The following is a 12,500-nucleotide window of genomic DNA, read 5'->3' on the forward strand; positions in this document are numbered from 1 at the left end:
ATTCAAGTTGGTGTTTCTATAGGTTTATAATTATACAATGATTCTCTCTCTCTCTCTCTCTCTCTCTCTCTCTCTCTCTCTCTCTCTCTCTCTCTCTCTCTCTTTCTCTCTCTTTCTCTATCTCTCTCTCTCTCTCTCTCTCTCTCTCTCTCTCTCTCTCTCTCTCTCTCTCTCTCTCTCTCTCTCTCTCTCTCTCTCTCTCTCACTCTCTCTCTCTCTCTCTCTCTCTCTCTCTCTCTCTCTCTCTCTCTCTCTCTCTCTCTCTCTCTCTCTCTCTCTCTCTCTCTCTATCTCTCTTTCTCTCTTCTCTATCTCTCTCTCTCTCCATCTCCGCACCAAACCAGATTAAATGTAACCATCTTTCTTCATTTTTACTTTTTATCTTTTAGTTCATCCTCCTTTCTTTCTCTCATTCACTTTTTTCGATTATTCTCTCCTATCATTTAGCTATTGCTATTGCATTCGTGTAATTTTATAGATATTTCCTTAACATCTAAAAGGAACATTATCTCAGTTGATATTTCAAAGGCTTTTAGAAAAGAAAAAAAAGGTTCATATTTTTGTAATACATTTTTTTCAGTTTTTAGCCTTAATTGTTATGAATACATTTTCATTTCATTATTTATACTGTTTTCGTAATGTTCTAGTATCGCAATAACGTGTAATTAATTGTGTTTACTTTTGACGCAGGTTACTAATTAATTCCCAGTTTGTCATGCAAAGCATCAATATGAATTAAATACAAAAAAAAATCATCGGAATGAATGCTATTGCTTCATGTTTCATTATTATTCATACTTATCAAATGTGATAATAAATAGGGAAAAAGGAATATGATAACGCTGTACATTGCAGAAAAGATTGGATGGAATGTAAATCTATTGTTGGATTTGATTTCATTATAAGTAATTACACACACAAAAAATGAATGAATAAATAAGAAGATAAACAGATAGGTAGATAGGTGAATAAAGCAATAAATAGAAAATGAATAAATGAATAGATATATAAATCAATATCAGCAAATAAAGAAAGAAATATCAGCAATAAATATTAGCAATATATATATATATCTTCTCTCTCTCTCTCTCTCTCTCTCTCTCTCTCTCTCTCTCTCTCTCTCTCTCTCTCTCTCTCTTCCTCTCTCTCTCTCTCTCTCTCTCTCTCTCTCTCTCCTCTCTCTCTCTCTCTCTATCTCTCTCTCTCTCTCTCTCTCTCTGTTTCTCCCTCTCTCTCTCTCTCCTCTCTCTCTCTCTCTCTCTCTCTCTCTCTCTCTCTCTTCCTCTCTCTCTCTCTCTCTCTCTCTCTCTCTCTCTCTCTCTCTCTCTCCTCTCTCTCTCCCATTCTCTCTTCACATGCAACACTGACGTCCTTCTCCTCCTTCACATGCAACATTGGTGTCCTTCTGCTCTCCCTCTTCATAGGCAACATTGGCGTCCTTTTCCTCCCTCTTCACATGCAACAGTGGCTGGTATGCAACACACCAGAATTTCTCCCACGATTCACATCCAGACGAGTCACAACCGCAGGAGACAGTCACCGAGCCATGTGTAGGGGAGAAACTCAGGTTTTTCACTTCCCACGGATTGAAATTCACTTTGCGTTGGAATTTCATGAAGTCGGCCGGTTTAGGGTTAGAGCTGACGGAAGCAATGTTGCCAGAACGGAGTTAAGTGTTTATATTTCTATCCGTTTTTAGAGGGTTTTACTTGGGGTTTCGAGGATTCAAGGGTATGATTTGGTATTAGTAACGGTGACGATGATATTTGTTAATGATGATGATGATGATAGTGATAATGACTAATAGATTAAAAATACATTTATATATGTATATGTATATATGTGTGTGTGTGTGTGTGTGTGTGTGTGTGTGTGTGTGTGTGTGTGTGTGTGTGTGTGTGTGTGTGTGTGTGTGTGAGTGTATGTGTAAACTATAAATAGAGCTATACAACAAATAACAACAGAGGGTCATTGAAAAATATATAGAGAACTTGCACTACACAATCCAGCATCAAATGAAATGAAAACAGCTCAACACAGTCTCACAGCTGACGCAAGCACCACAAGAAAGCACGGCTGCTTGTGCACTCTTCCCCGGGCTGCACCAGCGAACCATAACTAGGCTCTTCCAAAGCTCTCTCTCTCTCTCGCAAGCATCTTCTGCGCCGTAGCATCAGTACGGGCTCGGGGTGAGACAGTGCTAAAATTCGGTGCCAGTGTAAATCCCTTGTTTTGATTATGGTGTTCTAGAGGAAGCAGATTGTTGATGTAACACTGGTCCGTGCTATCCTCGAGATTATATAATGTAGGACTTATTTTTATGGTAATATAATTGCTATGTTATGCGTGACGCGTATTGTGTATGGAATGACATAACATAGTGCCATAGTAATTACAGAGAGGAATGCTTGTTAGCTTCCCTGCCCTCCTGTGTGGTTGCGGTGTTGGCACGGCGTATATTTTTTTGCGTTTAATTCATTATACACTTGTACAGAATAATGAGAAATGTATTGTCGTTTGTATGAATTACGTGTCGCATAAACGCCGTTGTGTTGTTGATAACCGTTTGTACTTGCAGCCACTGACAGTCATTGGGTCTATGCACAGCAACGGCCCAATGACCAGTGCATGTATAAGACAGGTGTGTGTAAGTAGTGACTGTGTGGCTGGCGGAGAACAAGGAGCTGTGGTCAAGTTATTTAATCGATTTCCTGTTTATTACTTGTTCTATGTTGATTTGTTATACAATATTTCTAATTACTAATTATTTTAAATCAACTGTATTGTTCACGTTATGGTTTGCGTATGATTTCTACCCTTCACTCCTCTGCATATGAAATATATAAAGAGCTATTTATCTGAATTGATTAAAAGTATAAAATATGACTGTCTAAATCAAATTACACAATTGTATCACGAGTAAGTACTTAGAATACTTAAAATTATAATTGTACTTTTATATGTTTATGCCGTGTTTTTCACTGCTAAAATAATTGTTTTATGGCATAATAGTTAGACATATTGCTTGTCGAAGATTAACGGCATAAAGAGTAGTTACACAACGCTTTTCATTAAGTAATTTGCTTTCTCTCTCTGTCTCTCTTTCTGTCTCTCTCTCTCTCTCCCTCGCTCTCTCTCTCTCTCTCTCTCTCTCTCTCTCTCTCTCTCTCTCTCTCTCTCTCTCTCTCTCTCTCTCTCTCTCTCTCTCTCTCGCTCTCTCTCTCTCTGTCTCTCTCTCTCTCTCTCTCTCTCTCTCTCTTTCTCTCTCTCTCTCTCTCTCTCTCTCTCTCTCTCTCTCTCCCCTCTCTCTCTCTCTCTCTCTCTCTCTCTCTCTCTCTCTCTCTCTCTCTCTCTCTCTCTCTCTCTCTCTCTCTCTCTCTCTCTCTCTCCCTCGTGTTTAATTTTTATTACCATCCATTGAACGTGCCAGAACACCGTGATACAAAGATAAGACTGTACTAAGTGTCCTGAGTGCCCACAAATTCATTAACAACAATCATTTCAACAAAAGTTTTTAGACTCAGTAAACAGTGATTCTAATAACAACGTAGTTACATCATTGTTAGTTACATCATTGTATAACATCATTGTATGCATGCCTTGTCACCTATGCCTCGAATATATAGGCCTTTTTGTAGCATCCCGAAACCCTTTACATTGTGATACATTGTTTCAAGTTGTTTCATGATACCATCGAGTTTTGTACTGATGTACCAAATTTTGAGATTTGTTTTCACATAAAACGTCAATAGAAAACCATTAAAGTATTTAATATGCTGGTATGATTTTTATTGCAAACAAAACATTTTTGGAAGCTTCAAGTAAAATGGAAAAAGTACAAGACTACTCTGCAATATATATCGTCTATAGACATCACTCTCCGCTTCACAAAGCTGAGGAAAGTTTAAATGTAGTTCTGAGATTCAGTTATTATTTTGTCTTCTTATTACATCCATTGTTTTTTTATATGAAAAGTGGAAATTCCATAAGGTTTTGGATCTTATCTTATCCACTGCGAGTGAGCTCCGTGTTCAAATCAGACAACTGGGCAATTCCACTGTGCACGGACATGGACTTGATATACTGATTGAATTATATCAATAATCAAGATGCACAGCATCTTCTTTCATATATTTGAGCATGTATGGTTTTATCATATATGTGCGGAATGATTTTGAAGACATTCAGCCCACCAAAGTTAATACTACATCATATGACTCGGACACGTTTGAAATTCTTACCATGTCGTTCCAGCGAATGTCATGATTGACTTCAAATCCTATCCATATAAAGTGATCATCCATTTGATGTATTGCTAAAAAGGCACAGACAAAATATATGCACCTTTACAATAAAAAAAAGAAACAAGAAACTTACGATGCGATTCGTAATTAATGGAATTATAAATCCCTATATGAGACTACGTGAAATATATCTAAAAAATATCGCGCTCTGATTGGCCGGTGAAAGGGGGGGGGGGGTTTGGTTTGCGAAGTTCTAGCTTCGCCCGGGCCTTCTAGAAATGGCCCGGCCTGTGTCAGCTTTTTTACGGCTGTCTCATTGAGTTGTCTGACACTCGGTGCTTACCGTGGCGGCGGGATTGCCAGCAAGCGCTCCTGCCGCCATGGTGTAAGCATTTCGCATAGCCTCTTTACCAGCACGGCGGCTGTTGTGGGCGGTCCATGTCTCAGGAATTGTGTATGGTTACAATTTTCTAGGTAGTGGACTAGTGTGGCGTTCGGCTCGCCGCAGTGCTTGCAGCACCATTCATCGCGTTCGATTGTTGGGATAATCTGCCATGCACAGTGGTAACCTAGGCGCATTCTGTGAAGAATGACTTCGGTACCTTTGTTGCTTACTTCAGAGAGTGCCAGTGGTTCAGAGCCTGTGGCGTCTGAGTACCAGCTGGCCGAGGGGGAGGTTCTCGTTTCCTCTCTGTGGAGCTGCCGTAGGAAGGTACGACCGACCAAGGCACACTTCTCCATAAGTAATTTTCGGCTCGGTTTTATCGTCATGGGATTTGGGGGCATACCCCTGCCAGCGGCAGCTAGTCTGTCAGCAAGCTCGTTCCCTCTGATGCCGATGTGGCTTGGGACCCAATTGATGATAATTCTTCTACCCTGAGCAAGAATTCTCTGTGCCATTGTGAGAATCGTGGTCAGTAGGTAGATGTTGTCTGTGGGTGAGCTGTGCTGAAGACAGTCAATGGCTGCCCTGGAGTCTGTGTGTATGACCACGTGTCCTTCCCTTAGGGACGCGTGGCCTAGGGCTCCCATGATTGCAACTGCCTCTGCCTGTAGCGAGGAGGCGTTGTCTGTTACCCTCATGGATCGCGTGGCATCCCTAGCTGCAAAGCCGGCGCCTGCAGTGTGGCTCAAGGGATCGACCGATCCATCCGTGTAGTATGTTCTACTACCCGGAGGAGTGATGGCTGCAATGACCCTGTGGGCTTCTGCCTTTAGGCTAGGCATGGGGTATAGGCTCTTTTTCATTGACAGGTTCATTATGTTGAACTCTATCAGGCTCAGTGCCCACGGCGGGGCTTCGGCAAAGTCGGGGTGGGGGGAGTCCATGCCCTTAGCAAGAAGCTGTTCTTTGAGCTGATGGCGTATCAACACCCTGGCTGTATGAGACAGCCAGGAGTTGTTTGCAACGAGCTCGTTGTCTTGTTCGAGGCATCTGACTAATTTTTGTCTTAGGCTTGTGTTCCTGGGAGCCTGGATGACCTTTGACAGAAATTGTGTTGCCGTTAGATCGATTCGTGAGTCCAGGGGGAGAAGGTTTGCCTCCATCAGGAGGTTGAGGACCTTCGTCCACCTCGGGGCACCCAGAATGATCCTGGCAGCTTCATTTTGGACTGTTTCTAATTTGTCTGTGTGCTTTTTCTTTGCAGCAATTAGAGCGACTGAGGCATAGTCCACAATGGGCCGGACAGCATGTACATAGAATGATCTTAGTACTTTGTGTCTGGCCCCTATGCGTCTCCCAGTCATTGCTCTCATGACAGACAGTCTTGCTTTGGTTCGGTCAACCAGGTACTGGACCTCCTTATGGAAGGAGAGGGTCCGGTCTATCCTTACCCCAAGGTATAGGTAGTCCTTGACCCATTCTAATTCCACTCCCTGGATTTTCAGTCTTGTGCCTCGAACTCTCTGTCTCAAAGCCATGGCTTTGGATTTGGCAGCAGAGATCTTTAGTCCCGTCCTACAACACTCCTCTGACACGAGGTCCAGACAACGCTGGGCTTTATTCTGGCTGCGTGGTCCAGTGGAGGTGATAGCGAGATCGTCTGCATACGAGATGATCTGGCACCCCACTGGGAGGTTTATGTTGAGGATACAGGACATTAAAGTGTTGAATAGGGCTGGACTGAGAACCCCACCCTGTGGTGTTCCATTTTCGAGCGGCATGTGCTGCGATAGGTGACCCTGGAATTTGACATTGGCAGTCCTGTTCCTGAAGTAGTCACCTATCCAAGCCAAGAGCTTTCCTCTGATTCCCTTCTGGATCAGGCTTTCCTGAATGGCAAGCGGACTTGCCAGTTCAAAAGCCTTCTCCAGGTCAAGGAATACCACCACAGCTGGGCCCTTGCTGATTGTGCTTAAGAGCGTGGCTAAGCTGTGTGCTGTGCCCATGCCCCTTGTGAACCCGTGAAGGTGTTCGTGCGGGGGTCCCGTTTTCCATTGAAGCCGGTTTAGTATCATCCTCTCAGCCGTCTTGGCCAGGCAGCTGAGCAGAGAGATGGGGCGGTACTTCCCCGGCTCCTTTGGTTTTGGGACGGGAACTATGGTAGCCCTCTTCCAACTCTGGGGTAGAGTGGAAGTTTCCCAGGACTTGTTGATGAGTTGCAAGAGTGCACGCTCACCTGCTAGTCCTAGGTGGGAGATAATGGGGTACGAGATCCCATCAGAGCCCGGGGCTGTGTTGGAACTGGTTTTATAGGCTTTCCTTAGTTCCCTCAGAGAAAAGATAATGTCTGAGTTATCGGGTTCGGCTGCCCTTTCTCTGATCTGAGCGTGTCTGTCTGGCTGTAGACGCTCTTGTCTTGCCCTCAGCTCGGCTGGCAGACTGTTGCTGCTCGTTCTCGCAGAGAACTCGTGCGCCAGTCTGTTAGCCTCTGCTTGGGGGTCGTGATGGGTGCACCTCGGGGCTGAGCGGCTGGTAGCTCGCTTGACCCGTTGCCACAGCTCTGAAAGGGTGGTTTGGTGGTCGAAGGACTCACACCATTCCAGCCACTTTTCCTGCCTGACTCTGTTGGCAGTTTCCTTGGCATCCGTGACAGCTTCCCTTAGGAGGGATAGGTTGTCAGGGGTTCTTTGCCTTCGGAATAGTTTTCGGCACATGTTCACCCTGTGGTTGACCTCCCTGATCTCGTCATTGAAGTACCAGGCGTCTTTGTGACTTCTGGACCCAGGCCGAGTTTTGGGTATGGTCTGTGAGGCTGCTTCATTAATGGCGTTTAGCAGGCTGGCATCGAGCACTTCCACATTTTCGCTTTGTGGGGGATTGTTGCATCTCAGACAGAGGGCCAAGGCGTTTTGAAACGCCTGCCAGTTGGCCTTGTCTGTTTTCCATCATGGATTTGGTCTTAGGATTTCGGCTGGGCCAGCATCCATGAGGGTAGTTATAGTGCCGTAATGGTCACTTGTGACGGTCTCATCGACACACCAGCCAATCCTCCCCACCAGAGTCGCAGTGGCCAGGGTGAGGTCTAGGACCCCTCCTCTGACATGCGTTGGCTCTTGGGTGTTGAGGAGAGCGATCTCAGGGAATGTCTCTAGCACGTCAGCTATGTGATAGCCGGCCGCATCCGGTGCCCGGCAGGGAGCCAGGATGGGGTGGTGTGCATTGAAGTCTCCCCCTATGATCACTCGGTCGGGTGCAGCAGAAGCACAGACCTGGCTGATGTCTAAGCTTTTACAGCGTGGCCGGCTGTACACATTGTACAGTTTGAGGGGCCCCCCGGCCAGGTGAACCTCGACGGCAAGGGATTCAACATCGTCTCCACAGTGCGATGCATCGGCTATTGCGGAGCAGGGGATTGTTGCTCTCACAAGGGTGATCAAGCCTCTCTTGCCAGGTGTTCGTGGCAGTGTGAAGGCATGGTACCCTGAGAAGCGAACAGTGTCCACTGTTAATGTCTCCTGGAGCATGACAATGTCAATGTTCCTTGATCGCACTACTGCTTGGAGAAAAGCGTTCTTTGCAGAGAAGCTATTGATGTTCCACTGTAGGATGCTTAGATAGTGTGTCATGATGTTACTCAGTGATAGTTACATCAGAGACATCGTCGGAGTCTGACAACTCCATTGCGAGGTCCTCGCTAGTTGAGGGCTCCTCGTCTGTTGTCAGGCTATCCTTGGGTCCACTGGGGGGTGGAGAGCCTTTGGTAGCTCTGACTTTGGTTGGTTCGGCTTTTCTCTCAGGCTTTTTCTTGGCTGGCCTTGCTGGCCTTGCCTGGGCAAGGTCAGCGTGATCTGGCTCTGGCTGCACAGATTCAGCCTGTTTTGGCTCTGCCTGTGAAGGCATGGCCTGGTTTGGAGTGGGGAGGGGAGTCTCGTCCTGGGGTGAGGGTGAGGCTGGTTTTTCTCTAGCCAGCTTTCTTCCCTTCAGGGCTGCGACAGTCTGGGTCATTGCCGTCATGGCGACCGAAACTGCCTTCTCGGCCTCCTCACTCGACCTCCCCAGGGCTGTTGCTACTGCTGTGACAACAGCAGTTAACAGGAGAGTCATATCGTCCTCGTTAAAGAGGAGATGATCATCTGTTGGGGAGGTTTTTGTGGTGCTCTTAGAAACTTTTTTCTTTAGTTTCTTTTTCTGCACCTTTGGCATTGTCGGAAACTCCTTTTTGTTGGAGACATCCGGTGTCGGCTGGGGTGCGGCTTCCTTCCTCTTAGGAGGTCGGGGGGCCTTTTCGCTTTTGTTCCTTCCCCAGACATGGGTGCCCGGTAGGGCAGGAACAAAGTCTGATCGGTTTTGAGCAACCTCTTGTCGCCTGAGGGCCGCCTTTTTCCTGACAGAGCAAGTCAGGCTCCAGGCATGATGCTTCTTGGCACAGTTGGGACATTTGGCTGTTGTGTCCCTCTTTTCCTCTTTGTTTGCCTTGAGGCATACCTCTGTGTTGTGTGCCTTGCTACAGACACCACATTTAGGCTTGGCTGTACAGTTAGCCTTGTGGTGACCGTATTTCTGGCACTTGAAACACCGAAGTGGTTCTGGCACATACGTTCGAAGGTTGTAGGTGCCCCAGTTACCCAGATCAAGGGTAGTGGTTGGGGCACCTTTCATGGTCACCAGGACTTGCCTGGTTGGGGTCTTCCCCTTCGACATTCGGGAAGCCTGCACGACCTGTGGGTGTGAAGCGATCAGCTCCACATCGTACGAGACTGAGAAGCCAAGTAGCACCATCTTGGTTCTCTTTTCCTCGGGAATTAGTGGGGAAAGACTCACTTTTCTCCCATCAGTTAGCTCCTTCGTTTCCCGGAGGAAATTTAAGGTAGCTTGATCTTTGGGCATTATGATCATGCCCTGATCTCGGGCGACCCGGATCGACAACCGGATTTTCCGTTGCAACTCCAATGCCCTGACCAATTGGTAGGCATTGTCGAAGCCTTCGGGTTTAGCTGGCACTTAGAACTGGGTGAAGCGTTTAGGGGGTCCCGACTCTTCATCAGAGTCGGTATCCGGCCTCGGACGCTTCGGCCCGCCCTTTCGGCTTTCGGGCTTGTTTGAGGAGGCAGGAGCTGATGCGGCTGGTTCAGCCTGCTCTCCCCTCTCAGTCGGGGAGGCCGTCTGTGAACTCAGGGGCCTCCCTGGCTTAGCTGCTGGCCTGGAGAGGCCAGCTCGCGATTCAAGATCTTTGACTATTCGGTGGACAGACCCATTGGCTTCGGTCTTGTCCACCTTAGCAGCAGGGGTGACAGTGTCATCCTGTGCTTGGGGCTTTCTTTTGCCACCGGAAGGCGCATATGCCTTCATGGTGACTATCGTGGTCTGGGCCTTGCGCGGTTCGTCAACTGTAAGTTCAGTCTGTGGGGGGTGTTTGATTGTTTTTTCCATGAATTGGTAAGTGCTTCATCCTCTCACGCCCCCACCCACCACGGAGTCCAACAAGGGGAAGCTGAGTGTCAGAACCAGTGTCTAACAGCAACAGGAGTGATGAGAGGATATACGCAGCCAATAGCCATTGTGACGGCACTCACGGACCATTGTGAGTGCCAATGGCGGCATGACTGCTTGACCCTAGCCTCCCGGGGGAGACCAGCCGATTGACCGTGACCGGGCCGGGATCAGGCCGCCTGTCTTGCTGGAATAGAGGACCAAAGAGGCGTGTTGCTAGCCGCAGGGCGTACTCGTTCACGGCATCGCTCAACCTCCAGGACTCCCGTCTCCACAGCGCACAAGGCTGCCACGCACGGCAAACGCGTGGGTAGGTGTAAACCCCTGGGGAGAGACCAGAGGGGATGCCCTTCCACCTACGAGACATCATTGTTTGGAGCCTTTTTGCTCAGCCCTCTGAGGCAGCCACCCAAAGGTTGCTTCACCGCAGTGAGGGAAGAGGAGTCTTGCACTTTTACCAGGCAGTTCCTTTCATCCCTCTGAAGCAACCACCCAAAGGTTGTTTCACCTCAGTGAGGAAGGAAAGGACCTGTGTCTTTTCAAAGTAGTTCCCCCTTCCCTCTAAAACAGCCACCCAAAGGTTGTTTCACCTCAGTGAGGGAAGGGAGGTTTTGCGTTCTTGTCAGGCACTTCCTTTCGTTCCCCTGAAGCAACCACCCAAAGGTTGTTTCACCTCAGTGAGGAAGGAAAGGACCTGTGTCTTATCGAAGTGGTTCACCCTTCCCTCTAAAACAGCCACCCAAAGGCTGTTTCACCTCAGTGAGGGAAGGGAGGTTTTGCGTTCTTGCCAGGCAGTTCCTTACATTCCTCTGAAGCAACCACCCAAAGGTTGTTTCACCTCAGTGAGGAAGGAAAGGACCTGTGTCTTTTCAAAGTGTTTCCCCCTTCCCTCTGAAGCAGCCATCCAAAGGCTGTTTCACCTCAGTGAGGGAAGGGGGGTTTTGTCCTTTTTGTCAGCTGGTTCCTTTCATCCCTCTGAAGCAACCATCCAAAGGTTGTTTCACCTCAGTGAGGGGGGGGGGGCGGTACTCGAAAACCATTCCGGACGTCTAGACGGGAGCGGTCGCCTGTGTGAAGGGCAGGGCCACAAACCGACCGAGAAGCGGGGCGGCACGGGGAATGGTTACCCCGGCGGCCCCCGGCCGGCTGCGTGGCGCGAGCCCGCGACCTTTGCCGTGCCCGGGACCCCGAATGCCGAACCCGAGAAACATACAAACTGCAATAAAAATCCTTGCGGCGTGCAGGGGAAAAGGGGTCACTATTGCATAAAACGACTTTCCGGGGCTTCGACTGACCCTTCCTTCCCCTCGCCCTTCACCCCTTCACCCTTTCTCCCCCACTTCTCCCACTCTTTTACCTCCCTCCACCCCCTCACTCCCTCCGGCTTCCCTCCACCCCCTCACTCCCTCCGGCTTCCCTCCACCCCCTCACTCCCTCCGCCTTCCCTCCACCCCCTCACTCCCTCCGCCTTCCCTCCACCCCCTCACTCCCTCCGCCTTCCCTCCCCCCCCTCACTCCCTCCGCCTTCCCTCCCCCCCCTCACTCCCTCCGCCTTCCCTCCACCCCCTCACTCCCTCCGCCTTCCCTCCACCCCCTCACTCCCTCCCGGTGAAAGCATACAACCAAAAAGATGTTTAAACGGGTTCATAATGTACGCTTAAAGGGTGAACACGTATCAGAGTGTATCAAAGTGTTTTGCGTTTCGGAAATGTTACAAAAAAAGGCATTTTGTGTGTGTGTGTGTTTTGTGACATCAATCTTCATGCCAATACAAAGAATTGAACATGCATAACGACACAGACACGCTTGAGAGTAGCTAACTGAATAGAAATATATTGTTTTCAGAGTGCATTGAAATCTGATACTGAGTTCGATGTTATGATTCGACAGAAATGTGTTACAATGTGTAATTGTTTCGTCGTTTGTTTTTACATTGATTTATTGATAATATTGATAATACTAATGACAATAATAATGCTAACAACAATAATAATACTGATAAAAATAATAATTGTCATGATAATAACAATAATAATAATCATAATTATTATTATTATTATTATTATTATTATTATTATTATTATTATTATTATTATTATTATTATTATTATTATTATTATTATTATTATTATTATCATTTTCATTTTTATTATTATAATGATAGTAATGTTAATCATTATTATTGTCATTATTGTTATTACTATACAAAAATTGTAATGACTATAATAAAAGTAATAATGATTATGATAATAATAATACTATTAACAGTTATAATAATAATAATACTAATAATAATAGTTAAAATAATAGTAATGATAATAACAATAACAATAATAATGATGATAATAATAATTATTAGTATTATTATTATAATGATAACA

This window comes from Penaeus chinensis, chromosome 32 (genome assembly GCF_019202785.1).
Source record: "Penaeus chinensis breed Huanghai No. 1 chromosome 32, ASM1920278v2, whole genome shotgun sequence".
Taxonomy (NCBI): Eukaryota; Metazoa; Arthropoda; class Malacostraca; order Decapoda; family Penaeidae; genus Penaeus; species Penaeus chinensis.